The sequence below is a fragment of the Adiantum capillus-veneris genome, chromosome 19 (genome assembly GCF_014529385.1).
Source record: "Adiantum capillus-veneris isolate H3 chromosome 19, ASM1452938v2, whole genome shotgun sequence".
Classification (NCBI taxonomy): domain Eukaryota; kingdom Viridiplantae; phylum Streptophyta; class Polypodiopsida; order Polypodiales; family Pteridaceae; genus Adiantum; species Adiantum capillus-veneris.
The window spans coordinates 127,244,718-127,260,129 of NC_140949.1; positions in this window are offsets into that span (position 1 = coordinate 127,244,718).

Consider the following 15,412-nt stretch of genomic DNA (forward strand, 5'->3'; position numbering starts at 1 on the left):
TGCAAAAAAAATAAAATCACTAATTTTGAAGATTCCCTCCACACCTCCCTCTCCTCTTCCGCTCGCCCGTCCCAGCTCTGGAATCCGAGGTCCCATCCCCTCCCTCTCGTACAATAGCCCCTGACAAGGCTCTCTCATCGTGAATGTCGCCCGCACACACACAGAGAGACTCTCAGAGAGAGAGAGAGAGAGAGAGAGAGAGAGAGAGAGAGAGAGAGAGAGAGAGAGAGGCGACAAGTGCTTAATATTTTTTGGAATGGGTACCAAACTGCATAACGAGAATCTCTGTTGATTCTACTCTTCTTTTTATTTTCAAAAATTGTCACCTAGGTATAGTATGTGACAATTTTAAGAAAATGGGGGAAAAGGGAGAGTCTGTTAAAGATGGTTGGGGGCGTCAGATTTGATTGAGCAAGCCAATCGACCCTTGCCTATATCTTACACGGGCATGGGAGGAGATGGGATCTACGGTGGGATGATTGAGGACCGTAGATCTCGGGCTTCCATGGACAATGTAAACTCGGGTACCCGAGTTTACTTCGCCCCTCCCCCCCGCCCCACGGGATTGAACCCACAACCTAGGGTTTGAGGGCCATGTGGCCTATCCACCACCCCCGCGCACGTCACTGTGGAATGTCCACGTTTCCATGGAGTTTTGACGTGCAAAAGTATCGGGGCGAGCAAAAGTAAACTCGGGTATTTTTGTAAACTCGGGTACCCGAGTTTACAAAAATACCCGAGTTTACTTTTGCGACAAGATCTACGGCGCGCGCCTAATGTCGGGGCCCAAAAGTGATGGGAGCCTTTGATCCCATCTCCCATGCCCGTGTTAGATATAGCTGAGGCCAGTCGACCCCAGGTTTTTTCTAGCTCTGCTCGGAGTCAGGTGGCTCCGCAGGCTATGGGGCAAGTAAAAGCAGCATCGACGCTTGGCTGTGTCTCCCGTTCGTTTCGCACGACATGTGGGTGGCATACCACCCTCTATGGCCTTCTTGACTGTCAAAGCCTCTGTGTGTGTGTGTGTGTGTGTGTGTGTGTGTGTGTGTGTGTGTGTGTTATGCCCTACGACGTTAAAACTCTCTTCTCCTTCTTCTTCTTCTTCTTCTCTGTGTGTGTGTGTGTGTGTGTGTGTGTGTGTGTGTGTGTGCGCGCGCGCTGTTATGCCATTGATGCAAGGTGTCAATCGAACATCTCTCCCCGCAATCGATTCACAGGAGAGCTCTATGTGTGTGTGTTGCTTGGAGGTCATGGATATAGCGAGCCACAATGAGACTGAAGCAGGAGCTGTACCGTGGGGTTGAGGGTGGGGATAAGGGAACCATTGCTTACCTGTATTTTGGTATGAGAGGCTTTGTCCGTCGATAGCTGAAGGGGTGTGGCGGGAGGAGGTGCAAACGGAGGGCATAGCAGATTACTCACTACATTGCAGATACAACCTATGTAAAGGCAAAGGTTTCCCTCACTTAGTGGTCTTGTTTACTTTCAGTCGGTGGTTGTGTTGTAGTGTATGCGTTATTTGAGTGGCTTTACTTTTGTGAGATACATTATGGCTAAGGGGAAAGAAAAGAAATAGTCTTTGGAGGTTTATTCTCTGGCTTCATCTTAGGTGGGTATTTTTTGCTTGTTGTAAAGATTTTTGAAGCTGCTACCTTATGATAAATGATAGCATGGATGTCTTTCTCTAAATGTCAGTGCGGTGAGCTTATGGCGAGAGTATGCTAGAGATGTTGGGTGTCGACTCTTGTTTGGAAATGGTTATACTGGATAGAGAGGTTGCAGTTGTTCGTAATTACCTGTGGGGGCTGGAGCCTCAGTTGGCTGAATGTATCTTATTGGGACTCGGTTGGTTGTGTGCTAGGTATGTAGTTAGGCTTGTTGGAAATAGCATTACACTTGTTATCTAGGGAATATTTGATAGCGTGCATCTTTCATGTTTGATATGCAATTGAATTCCTTTGCTTCATGTGCATAGCGTTTTTGACCCAATTTTCCTGTGTTGTTTTCTTTCCAGTGGCTACCTTGGTATGGTATGTTGCTGCAAGCCTTTACTTGGCTCCCACTTTGGCTGGTATGTGACTCACCTATGACCCCTTTTTCTCTGGCTGGGAATCGACTTGGATTTATGAGAAGGGCTCACTTAACTTAATTAAATATGCACCTTTTGACATTGTGCTATTGAAGAGTTGCTGATCTTGTATTAACCAATTACCATGGGTTGTTATGCCTTCTAATTCATGCAAACATGGTTCACTGGTAATTTCCTTTGTCTGACATTGTATATTTGTAGCAAGAAATGTTTTGTTATGTTGTTTGATATCTGGTTTATGGAAGCCTAATGAAATTATGCTAACTGGCAATATCTCGGAACCTTGGAAAGGCATGGCTGGTGTGACATGACTACCTAAACTTTGCAAGACCCTCTAGGAGTAAATGATTTCCAAATAGAACATCCTTGAACTCCCTTGGAAATTTTACACAATTCCAGCATGTGGTGCTGACTTTGGTGAGGAGGAGGCTGATCTAGTTGAGCTGATGTTGGTGAATACTTGATTGATGATGTGTTATGGATATTGTATCTTATAGGACTAGTCTATGCATGATCCTTTAGATGTGTAGTATATCTCCAACGAGAATATTATAGCTATTGCCTGTATTCTCTCTTCCTAGAGTAAGACTCCCAAAAGGCGCCTGGTTTACTACATTATCTGCTTGTGATTGATGCACGATTAATGGGTCCGTGTACATGGACGTGTTTTGGAGTTTTATTAAGATGAATGAGGGGTTGCTTTATCTCCGGTATTCTATTACTTCAAGATGTCAGAGGGATACATATCAAAGGATATACAAGAGCAGCCTGAGTGAGTGATATGGTTTTTTATATACATGTTAGGATGGTACATAATTGTCTCAGCTGATTATTTCCTACTTTAACTTGTATGATAATTATGTATAGCTTCTAATTGTTGGGTTCACAAGTTCCTCCGACGTTCGTTGAAATCCGGCATAAAACTTACTAGCAGTGTTCACTATATTAATAAAGGTAGAACCAATCTAGATTTTTTTGAGTACAGGATTGTGTCTGTGGTTTTTGACACTAATAGTGCTCGAAACGGATTGTGTGTTGTTTTCAGGAAGTACCAAAATATAAGATAATTGCACGGATGATTACTATTGTAGATCCTATCAAGAGGGCACAGATCTCGGCAAAGCTTAAAGCAGCTAGGGCTGAATATGTGGCCTTATTTGCAGCTAAGAACATGGAGTGTACTAGAAAAAGAACCTAAGAGAACTTGCAAGAATAAGGAGATTAATTATAAAGACCTTTAGCACAAGAATACATCTAGTGTTAATCCTGGGCCATTCTCATGAAACTAATCATCAATATGCTATTGAGGGTTTGATTATATTGATGTAATTGTCTACCAATTTCTCATGAAATTTATCTTTTAATGATAGTTTACTTTCACCAAAAAGTTGTACCTTGCTGTACCTTTGTGACATTGATAACAACTAGGATGTCCATGCATCACGTGCATACAGAGCCAATGCTAATTGAATGTTGTGTTGTTTCTATGGGTGCACGTGTGCGCGTATGTCGCACGTGTCAATGCAAGAAACTTGTTGATACACTGTGTGCGAGCCACAAATGGCTCCAAGCACACAACAAGCCTAAACTAGTATGTTCAAAGATGGCGTTGGTGTGTCACTCACCGCTCTACGCTTCCTGTCATGGAGGATTCCTCATCGCGAAGAAGAGGGAGACGTCGCTACGCGCCATCGCAATGCTCGATCGCACACACACTCTCTCTCTCACGCATACACACACACACACACACACAAGGAGATGGAGAAGAAGAAGATGGAGATGGAGCAAGAGCACTCTTCAATTGCACAAATGAAAGAATGAGTGAATTTTAGGTTTTGTTGACTTTTATATAAGCTTTCTCCATTCACACTTGGGCGCCCATCCTTAGCCAACTAATCCCTTGAATGTTCCAGTTAAAGTGCGCCTCTCATCGGCGATCATTCTTACCCTTTTCCTATTGGATCGACAAGCCCGGTACCTGACTCTACCAAGTAAATAATACAACGTGTGTCGTAGGTGATAGGGTGTCCGTGAGCCGTGAGGGTTAACATGCCCTCCTTCTTGATATAGATTCTGTCCTCGGAAGCTATTGATTTGAAGCTCGTTTATCGAGGTGGAAGAGCATTTGAGATTAATGTCCTTAGTCTCCTTCAGTCATCACTGCAAAATCAAACAACATTGGCACAGTAATTGCATTCTCATAAACAATTAAAAGCATATGCAATTGTAGGCAGACAATTTGATTGGTAACAAAATTTTAAACCTTTTGTCAGCAATAAACATTAAATTGCAATATAATCAAACGCATAAACAGTTGTAAAGGTAAAAAATTAAACAAGTTTGGGGTCGCTAATTTAACTGTCGAAAGGCACTAAAGACCGACTATTAATACCATGGACAAGCTTCTCAATTTTCTCTGGTCAATTAAATTGTTTAATCGCGAGAGTCAAGTATTTCATGTTCGAGGGCTGACTAAAGGCTATACCTAGAAGACCTTGTAGTTATGCTACGATAAAAGGAATTTCTCATGAAATCATCGTTTGACTTATTACCTTTTCTTTGATCCCCCAAATTCTTTTCACAGTGATTCAATTTTGATGTGTGTGCTTATTTTGTAGGCCTTGGATTTTTTGCTTTTCAAGGAAATACGCCCACACTGCGAACCTCTAGGGCTCTAGTACGATAGGAGATATATGTGAGTGAAGTACCAAATCAAGTTGAGATTTTTCTTCCAGCTTAAGATTTTACATTGTGGCACTTTGATTTTTTGTTTGTTCGTTTTCAACATTTTGATTTTGTAACTTTGGGGGGTCATATAACACTGTTACACCTCCCCAGGCTCATCACACTAGTAAACACCCTTTATAATACTTAAGCTAAAGGTCAATAGGGACTAAGCCCACTAGAAAGCCCTAGTACATTTCACACAATGCTGCCTAAATCGGATTAAGAACCTAAGTAACCATTAATTATTAGGAAGGCATTCCCCATGGTATTAAGAGAAGATCTCTAATGCCTAGCTTGGTCAAACTAGCTTAGTCAGACTCCTTGATTTTTAAACCTAGACAAGTGATTATGACAAAAATTACATTGAATTAATGTTTGATACTAAACAAAGACAGTAAGTATTATGCTACCAATCACAATCAAAGCAGACAAACATGGATGCAAAAAAGATAAGGGGCAATGCTAATGGACAAGAAACACCTATTTGTATTGATGGTCGTGCTTGATTTGAAGTGTGAATGAGAGAAAGATTCCATGAAGGTCCAAATCCTAACCATAGTAACACGTTCCTATATACACTAGGAAACACAAAGAATACTTCTAGGAGGCACATGAGTGGGAAAAGGTACCAACACTTATTGAACACAATTAAAAAACATAAGGAACCCTAACCTAATTATTTGCACTCCCCCTAGAGAGTCAAGGGAATAGAACATTGTAGAGATTGGGGGGAAACCCTAAGGCTAAACCCCTATCCTCGTCGTCGAGATAAACAAAGTCATCATCCATAAGATTATATGTGCCATCCGTGTAGTCATGTAAATCTTCTTCTTCATCATAGGCACCCATGTTTACTAAGAAGGTCACTAGACGCCTATAGTCATCTTGGTCAAAAGGGTAGGCTTGTGCAATGGGAGAAACACTCTCTACTAAGTATGGATCAATCGTGGTCAAGAGACGTATCAGCCATTCTAACTCCTCGAAATTCCTCTCACATGCTAGCGTACCTACCAAATCCCATTCACATGCAAGCACCGGAAAGACCATGTGAAACATTTGTGAAAAGTAACGAGGTTATTTCTTACCCAAGGCAAGAGTGGATGACTCTAGCGTACTAGCCATATCTGTACATGCAAATAGATGATGGTTAGAGTGAAAATATTACAAGGGTCGTGTTCTTGTGCATAATGTGTTTTTATGATTTTGTGTTATGGCTCTTGCTCTTTTACTTTTTTATCTTTTTTTTTGTAAGTATAAGGCTTTATATATACATTTCCTAAGATTGGAGATTAAGAATTCAGAGAGGAAGGTTGAGAGGGAAGCAAGCAAATGATGGATGTCAGCAAACACTCCCCCCTTGGATAGATCATACGGTTTGAAATGTGCTCGTCACCTTTTGAAACCAATTGTTCCAAGTTATTATGGGTGAAGGCTTTAACCAATAGTTTTCGACCGCCCTATGCGTTTCATCTAGTTGCAAGGGTGGTAAGATACTCTCCCATGATTTTATTTGCAACATAGTTGTAGGTGGTGAACTTACAACGGGAGGTGTAAACTCTTTCTTACTTGTATGGATATGTACAATGGTAGGTGGAGGTTGTGTCGAAGCTTCTATTTTTGTATAGAAACTACAGGAAGAGCAAGAAGCTTCATTTGATTTCGATGCTCCATAGCTAGGTGGAACAAATCGTTCTTTTCTTCGATACCCAAACTAGCTCTAGAGCAAGTGTGTAGCATTCCGTGGTTTTTTCCTTTCCACGATCTTCAATTTGTTTTGGAGCCACAGGATTGAGCTCACATGGGCCTGGTGACAAGTAAGAGCACAATTTACGTTTTGGCACCCAGATTTGATCACTTCCTTTATAGTAGCATTGGGCTTCCGATAGTTTTTTAGGAATCCAACGCAACGTTTCTTTATATTTCTTAGGGCGAATGGGACGTCTCTTACCAGACTCCTGTCTTTTAGCACTAGCTATGGTCGCTAAAGAAGCTTTAGGGACCCACTTGTATGTTTTCTTTGTTATATTGGGATGGGTTTTGTGTGTCCCAAGCTTTATTTCAACTACATTAGTTGAAGCTTTAGGGAGTTGGGCTATGGGGATATATGGTTCAACCTCTTGGACATGCAATGTTTTGGGTTTTATTTCCTTAAGAGGTAATATTTCAGGGACTATGGCTTGAGTGACAAGGCTAAGAGTTGGTTTCTGTGTTGTGACACCCCCTGTCCCGCAATCAATCCTAGATTTATATTACCCTCCATAGTTCCAACAGGCATGACCAAAAAGTCTTGAGCTACAATCCCATTGTCATAACTGACAGAAGTGTGCCAGATTCCAAAAACCGAAGTTTTTTTCTTGTTGACACCCTTGACATGGTTAATACTCTCAGATAGAGGTGGCTTCCCTAACTGACACCACACTCCATATGATAGCAAATTATATTTAGCACCCGTGTCCAATAAGGCGTTATATAGCACTTTTCCATAGGTGCTGTTTAGCTCAATAGGGTATCGTAGAGGTGTGTCAGATTCTAACCAATCCTCGTCGGTTTCAATGTGGAATGCATGTGTGACTCCAAGATTAGCCTCTCGTTTTCGCCTTATGCGTTGTTGTCGCTCCTTAGCCTCCGCTTGAGCTTGTATCTTCTTCAATTCTGTTTGTGCCTTGGCTGCCTTTTTTGTATGGATGGCACGTAGCTCCTCTTGGCTTAAAGGATCATAGTATCTTTTAAATTTTCTCCCATTGAGGAATCCAATGGTTTCAACTCCATCAAGAGTCTCCACACGAATGGTTCCTTGTGGGGTGATCTCACATACTCTACATGGTCCTTTTCCTGCATATTTCAACTTTTTCTTTTCGTTACGCACTCCATACATAAGGACTTTATCACCAACATTGATATCTTTGTTCTTTAGATGACGATCAAACCATTTCTTCCTCCTATCTTTCTCCACAAGTGCATTTTGCATAGCTAATCGCCTCTCTTCATCTAGCCTTTCAAGGATATATAATTGCTCAACTAAGGGGTTACCATCCCAACCTTCTTGAGAAGCTACTCGAAGACTAGGAACGACAAACTCCCATGGCATAACCGCTTCTTGGCCATACACCATCTTAAACAGTGTGCAATTAATGGCAACTTTGTACGTAGTACGATAATCCCATAGAGTTGATGTAAGCTTTAAATCCCAATCTGTGCGAGCGATGAGCTTCCACCGTTTTGGTTAAGATAGAGATTAAGGTCTTGTTGGTGCTCTCAGCTTGGCCATTTGCTTGTGGATAATAAGATGTGGACTTATGGTGAGCTATAATTAAGTTGGTAGTGAGTTCTTTTATTACTCCATTTATAAAATGAGTACCATTGTCACTCACAATCTCAAAGGGACAACCAAATCTTGTAATAATGTTCTCAAAGAGAAACTTGGCAGTTGACCTCGCATCGGCCTTACATGTCGCCCTGGCTTCTGCCCACTTTGTCACATAGTCAGTGGCAACGATAATATATCGAGATTGAGTGCTACAAGCTGCCGGACTAATTGGGCCTACAAAGTCCAAACCCATTTTTCAAATGGTTGAGTCACTTTAACAGGATGTAAGGGCATCCCATCCTTTTGTTGTGCGATCGTGTAATGTTAGCATTCATCACATCCTTTTGCAAAAAGTGATGCATCCTTAAATAAGGTTGGCCACCAATAGCCTGATTGCAACACCTTTCTAGCTGTTAGTTCCCTGAGAAATGTCCTCCGACAATACCCATGTGGGCTTCTTGCAGTATGTATAAATACTCATCCTCACGGGCACAACGTCTAAGAATATCATCCTTCCCTAGCCTGTAGAGAGTTCTTGCAATGAGAGCGTAAGGTTCACATTCTTTTAACAGTTTTCGAGCTATGTCTTTACGAACCTTTACGAAGCTCTTTGGGTGAAAAACCATTAACTAAAAACTTCACAATATTCTCACTCCATTCAGGTATGGTTTCGACTAGGAATAGAGAAGTATCAGACAACTCATCATCAACTCCAATAGGGGCTTCACCATTGGGTATGCGAGACAAATGATCAGCCATGACATGTCTTTTACCAGGTCTCACCACAACGATAAAATCAAACTCAAGGAGAATTAACAACCATCGTGTAATTATTCCTGTGGAACAAGGTTTATTTACTAGATACAACAAGGCTCGATGATCAACATAGAACACAAACTTGTTGTGGCCAGAAGGTAGTAGCGAAATTTCTTCACTGCATAAATCATACCTAAACCTTCTCGCTCTGTAGTGGTGTAGTTTCTCTCGGCATCATTCAATTGACGACTTGCAGAGCTAATGGGGTAGTCCAATTTATGTTCTCGTGATTGAGCTAGAACACACCCAATAGCAAAGTTCGATGCATCAATATGCACATGAAAAATTACATTCCAATGGGGCACTCGTAGAATAGGAGCGCTAGTCAAGGTCTTTTTCAATGACTCGTAAGCATGGTCATACTCCGCAGTCCATTGGAACTCAATAAGAAGCTTGTACAAAGGACGAGCTATCTCGGCAAAGTTTAAAATAAACCGTCGGTAATAACCAACATGGTCCATGAACCTTTGAACTCCTTTATAGTTTGTAGGTGGTGGCAATTCAGCAATGGCTTTAATTTTGCTCTCATCTGTGGAAATCCCATTTTTGGACACTATATGCCCTAAAATGACTCCATGTTTAACCCAAAATTGGCATTTGAAAGGGTTTAAGGAGATGCGATACAATCTACACTTCTCAAACACTTTTCGTAAGCATGATAGATGTTCTTTCCAAGAGGAATAAACACAAAGGTCATCTAAGAAAGCTTCACAAAACTCCCTCAGATATTCGCTAAAAACAATGTCTATTAATCTTTGAAAGGTAGCAGGGGCATTGGTTAAACCAAAAGCCATAACACGAAATGCGAACACTCCAAATTCGGTTATAAAGGATGTTTTAGCTTGGTCCTCCAACGCAATTGTAATTTGATTGTAGCCAGAGTACCCATCTAAAAAGCTATAAGCTTCCTTTCCTACAACTCTTTCAAGAACATATTCTGAATATGGCAAGGGGTAATGGTCCTTCCTAGTGGCGACATTGACCTTCTTGAGATCCACGCACACTCTGAGTTTCCCATTCTTCTTTGGCACAATCAGTATTGGAGACACCCATTCTGAGTGCTCAATAGGGTATATGAATCCGCATACCACAAGCTTTTCAATCTCTTCTTGAACGATTTTTTCATATTTAGGATTCATTGGGTAGGGTCGTTGCTAAACTGGTTTAGCCATGCTATTCATGGGGATTGTGTGTTGTACCACGGAAGGTGGAACACCTTTCATATCATGATAAGTTCAGGAAAATATATCCCTGAATTCCTTGAGAAGTTCTTTAAGTACACACTCCTCAGTCTCTGTCAGATCTTGGGCAATAAAAACAGGTTTAGACTCTTCTCCTGGGTCTGCTAACCCTGTTTCCTTAACTATCGCTGGACCGTCATAGACTCCATTGCTCCCATCGATAGGATTTCTTTGAGCCTTTGTATACACAACCTTACGTTCCTCTGTGGTATAGGATTTGAAATGTTCAGGTGCAGGGTGTAAGTCTGTGGGGTACTGTTGTTCTGTGGACTGTGATTTAACTTCCGATTCCTTTTGTTGTTGAGCTAACTCTCGATTTTGTCGTCTCCTTACAGTATGGCTCAACTTTGGATTTTCTATAGCCTCTAGTTGTGCGATGTTAATGGGTTGTGGACTACACCACATAATGCTTTGAAGGTATTCACCTCAGTTATCTACCAACTTTCGATGAGCATCACATGCCCCTATATAATTAAGCCATTCTGCGGTAGATTTCTTTTCATTTATTCTAGCACGCACATTTGATCGATATCGTCGCCTCTTATATCTCTTATTCTTCTTGTTTAATTCTCAATTAGGGTTGATCTCTAGCGAAGAGTCACTAGATGAATCGCTTCTTGTGTCTTCTGCTCCCTTGGATAGATTGTCATCTAGGGTACCACTGGCCCTTGAATGGTTTGTCCCCAAATTTTCACTAAAATTTAACTTAGATTCTTCATCCTCAGAGTCAATTTCAATTGATGATTCTGACCCCAAATCGTGTGGGCTATAGGCTTGTGAGTCGCTACTGGTTCCAATGCCAGTCAAACCTTCATCTTGTAGGTTATCAGAAGCTATATGCATTGCTTCTAGCATATTTAAGGGTACAAGTGGTGGCATTTCATCCCCCTCAGGTGTTACCCAGGTTGTCCCCCTATTTCCCCAAGTGTCTATGGTTGCTGCTAGGTGGACCCAATCCACATTGTCAGACTCAGTCATCCCAGGTAGTACATCCATATGAGGAGAATCTTCCCCAACATTAGTGTCCGCTTTACACATGTAACAATACTGCAATGGGGCCGAGTAAACTGTGGTGTCAGGTCTATGATCAATTATAAACCTGTTTCCTAGAGGATGTGCTCGACCCGTCACAAGATCCACTGAAATGACAGAATCTTGGAACTGTAGGTAGACATGGTTTTTAGACCAGTCATGCACCATTTTTGCTTCCCTCATGAAAGGACATCCTAAGATCATCTCAGATGCCATAGTGTGTTTGGACAAATCCATAACAATGAAGGTAATCCTTATTTTATGTCCAAAGACCTTGATCTTGAGACCTTCTAGCATCCCAATAGGTTTAACAATAGACCCATTGGCCATCTTCACTACTATGGTTGTGGTCGCAAGGTGAGGTCTTCCCATAGTTTCCCAGAAATTTTTAGTCACAATGCTAACCCCAGTGCCACCATCAAGGGTTCCCTTCACAGTTAATCCCTTAGTAGTGATTGGTATGGTCGCATTGGATTCATCACCCTCAAAGTATTGTCCCAACTTGTTAACATGTATTTCTATAACAAGGTTCTCATCTAAGTTGGATTGTGGATCTAAGTGTTCCTCCTCTATTGGCATCTCCCCAGCTCCATCCATTTGTGCAAATTATGGTAGCCCAAACTTTAGTTCTCCATTGAGGAAGGCTCGAAGAGCTGAGACTAGCTCAGGGTCTTTATATAGTTTGGACATGATGGTGGTTCTAACTTTTGAAGACATGAAATCCATCAATTTGGCAATGTTTAATGGCACCTTTTGGGCTTCAGTCCCTCGACGTGGGGAAGATGGGATCTCCATTTCTTCGATAGGATAAAGTAGTCCCTCTGTAAACATTCTTTCCATCAAGAAGTGAGTACACCAAATTTCCCATGACTTTAAGTCACTTTCTTCTTGGATGACACTAGGTATAGCTAAGGGTCTATGGACTTGGTGAGGTTTTTGTTGTGTAGGGAACACGGTGTGTGTAATCTGGATCTGCCTAGGTGCTGATTCTAGATCCCTTTGGGTATCTTCTACCAAACTCCTTAATTGCTTGACTCGCTCAATCTCCTCTGTAGGGTTTGGATAAGTTCTTATCTTCTTCTTGGATCCTGGCCATTGTGGCTCATGAAGATATTCCTTATTGGTTTCTATCTTAGTGGTCGTTTTGGTCTCCATGGTTTCACCTGAATCAGAATCTTCTTCAGCGTCGTTCATATATACGGGGTCGTCACCAGTCCCTATGTTGGTCTTTGAACTGGAGTCTGACTTCGCTGCTTTTTGCAATCTCTTCCTTCGTGTTTTCTTCTTTTTCTGAGATTGGGCAATTGATGCCGTGTCTCTTTCCTCAAGAATATAGTTTTGTTTTTGGAGCATCAATCATGTGAGTACGTTTACTGGTACCACATGTGTACTTTGTGATGGCTCCTTGGTAACTTCAATCAAGTTTAATGGCGTGATCTTCGGTGCATTTGGATTATTTGGACATTGGGCAATCAAATGATCTATGCCACATCGATTACACATGAGTATTGGCATTGTAAACGTGCTCGCTTGATTGGTTTGCGTTAATGTGGCATTCTTTTGTAGCCTAATAGGACACTCGGCTACACGATGTGGACCTCCACACTCATAGCATTGAAGAGGTGGTCTCTTAGTAGTGTAATTGATATTTTGTCCTCTTGCAACAAGAGCAGCTACTTGATATACAGGTTTGACTTGTCCCCAATAGTCCTCCATGTAGTATTGTGGACTTTCTTCAAGCACATCCATCCCATAGGCAATATTAGGATCTATATCTTCCTCACAGCCTTCCAAACAAGCAATAGATGACTCACAACCCACTTGATTCACAGAAGTGATTCTCGGATGTGGTGGTTGCGGTCCTAGCACTGGAGGTGGTAAGGGTGTTTTTTGAACAACATTTTGGGCCCTAGGGACCATGTGTTGTGCTGTTTGTTCAAGAGGTGGGGCCGACATCAATGTAGGCACTCGAGGTGTGTCTGTCCATGCTAAGGTTGGTCTATTGGCCATCGCGTGCTTAAATACTATGCAATCCTTAGCTTGATGACCATACCTTCCACAGGCATTGCAGTTCCCATTGAATTTTACTCTAAAAGTAGGGCATTTACTGGTACTATGTGGTCCATAGCATACTGTGCACCATTGTTGCTCCCTTCTTGGATACATATGATTGTTTTGTGGAGCACGATTGTCTCTAAGACTCTCCTGAATAGCCTTGGTGAGATCTGCTAAAGTCATCTCAGATATCTTTGGCTCCTTAGCAATAGGCTTTAGGGTCATTGGCTGATGCCCTGATGCTTGCGAGCTAATAGATTTAGGCTTGACAGACACTCTTTCTCCTTGAATCATTAAATTATCCTCCAATTGGATCGCATTGGTGGTGACTGCTTCCCAAGTGGTGATACCTCTAATGACTAGGCCATTGTGAATATCCTCATGTCGTAATCCCCTAATGAATCTATCAAGCAATTGATTATTATTGAAGCGCTCATTTGGATTACAACGAGAATTCAAATGCTTCAAGCGACTAATAAAGTCTCTCACCGACTCTCCTTCCTCTCGTTGGGCTTTCTGGGGCTGAGAGGCTACACCCCAAAGTACTCCCTCTTGTATGTATTCTTTCAAGAACAATCTCCTAAGAGTAGGGTAAATCGTTTTTTCTTCCACCCTGAGGATTCTATACCAATCCCCAGCCTTCCCACTTAAGGTTAGGCTTAAAGCATTACTCTTATGTAGGTCATTGTGTTCTCCTAGAGAATCGCATATTTGTTCAAACACTTCGATATGCTTTCTCACATCTCCGTCTCCACTAAATTTTTGTGTGAGCTTGGCTATTTGTACTGCCTTACTTCTAAGCTCTCTATCTTGCGTCTTACGCATATTCTCAGCAATAGATCGACCAATAGCTTGAGAAAATGTTGCCAAGTCACCTAAGTGAGCAGGCACCGTGGATGAAGGCGCTCCAAAGACTACATGTGGAGTAGGTATTGGCATTGGGCTTGGCGCATAGGAAGCTCTTGGGTTCCACGTTGGGTACGATGTTGTGCCATGTGGTGGGCCAAAGTTCATATGTGTGGCCCTAGGCATAGCAGACATCGGATGTGACATGCTCATGCTAGCCGGTATAGTCCCATGGAAATAAGAACTTGGGTGTTGTGGTTGTGGAGCATAGGTAGTTGAAACAATGGGAGGGGTAGAGACTACATGATTGCGATGACCCATAGGTGCATACAATTGGTACACACTTGTAGGTACTGTTGGCAGGCATTGAGCTACCATGTAGTGGTGCTTTACTAACAAATGAGGTCCATGGCGTGTTTCTCGGTATGCCCATCATTGGGGTAGGCATGGTAGTCGTGGTGTCATCAAGGTAAAGATGAGCTAGACTTGGAAAGGTGAAGCTATCACTTGTGGGCTCAGATTGCACTGAGACCCCTGGAGAAACAACATATGGAGGATCCATTGGACTTACCGAGGGAGTCTCCATTTGCGATAAGGTCGGTTGTTTAGCCTTTCCTGTATCTAAGAATCTCATGAGACCCGTTGAAGGCATGTTGATCCCCTTGTTCTATCTCTCTAGCTCAATGACCCTATGGATGACCTCACAAACTCTTTGTTGTTGATCCTCCACACTAGTAGCACCCATTGTGGATTGTAGGACATCTAACCAACCCACGTGATAGGTGTGACATGTATATAGGTCGGTCAGAGTTTTTGTTTGTAGTTCGTACTCCCAGTTGTCATTTAAGAACACTCCATCTAGGATTGAGGTGCTACGGGTGTCCTTGAGCTAGATGCAATGTTGCTTTCTAGGGGTGGCCCTTAGCGGTTGCTAAGTCAAGAGCACTCGATTGCTCTCTTAGCAAGGATATTGATATAGGGGCTTTCACTTTTAACTCTCTTCGTTGCTCCGCCTTGCATAAGCTCTCGACTTCCTTTTCCCTAGCCGCAATGATATATCGCTCAACCTCTTGCACTTCGGTAAGGCTTCTACCATCGGGTAATATGACCTCGGAGGGAAATAGCTCTGAAGAGTTAGGAGGTGTAGTGAATGAAGTATTCACATGCACATTCTCTAAGGGCATAGGGTCTACGTTGGTCACGAGTGGAGAATTTACTTCCCCACCCCCCTCATTTACATCATTAGCTCCATGTTCGGAGCGAATAGCTCTACTAAAGGTTTCTTTCAAGTAGCTAAGCACG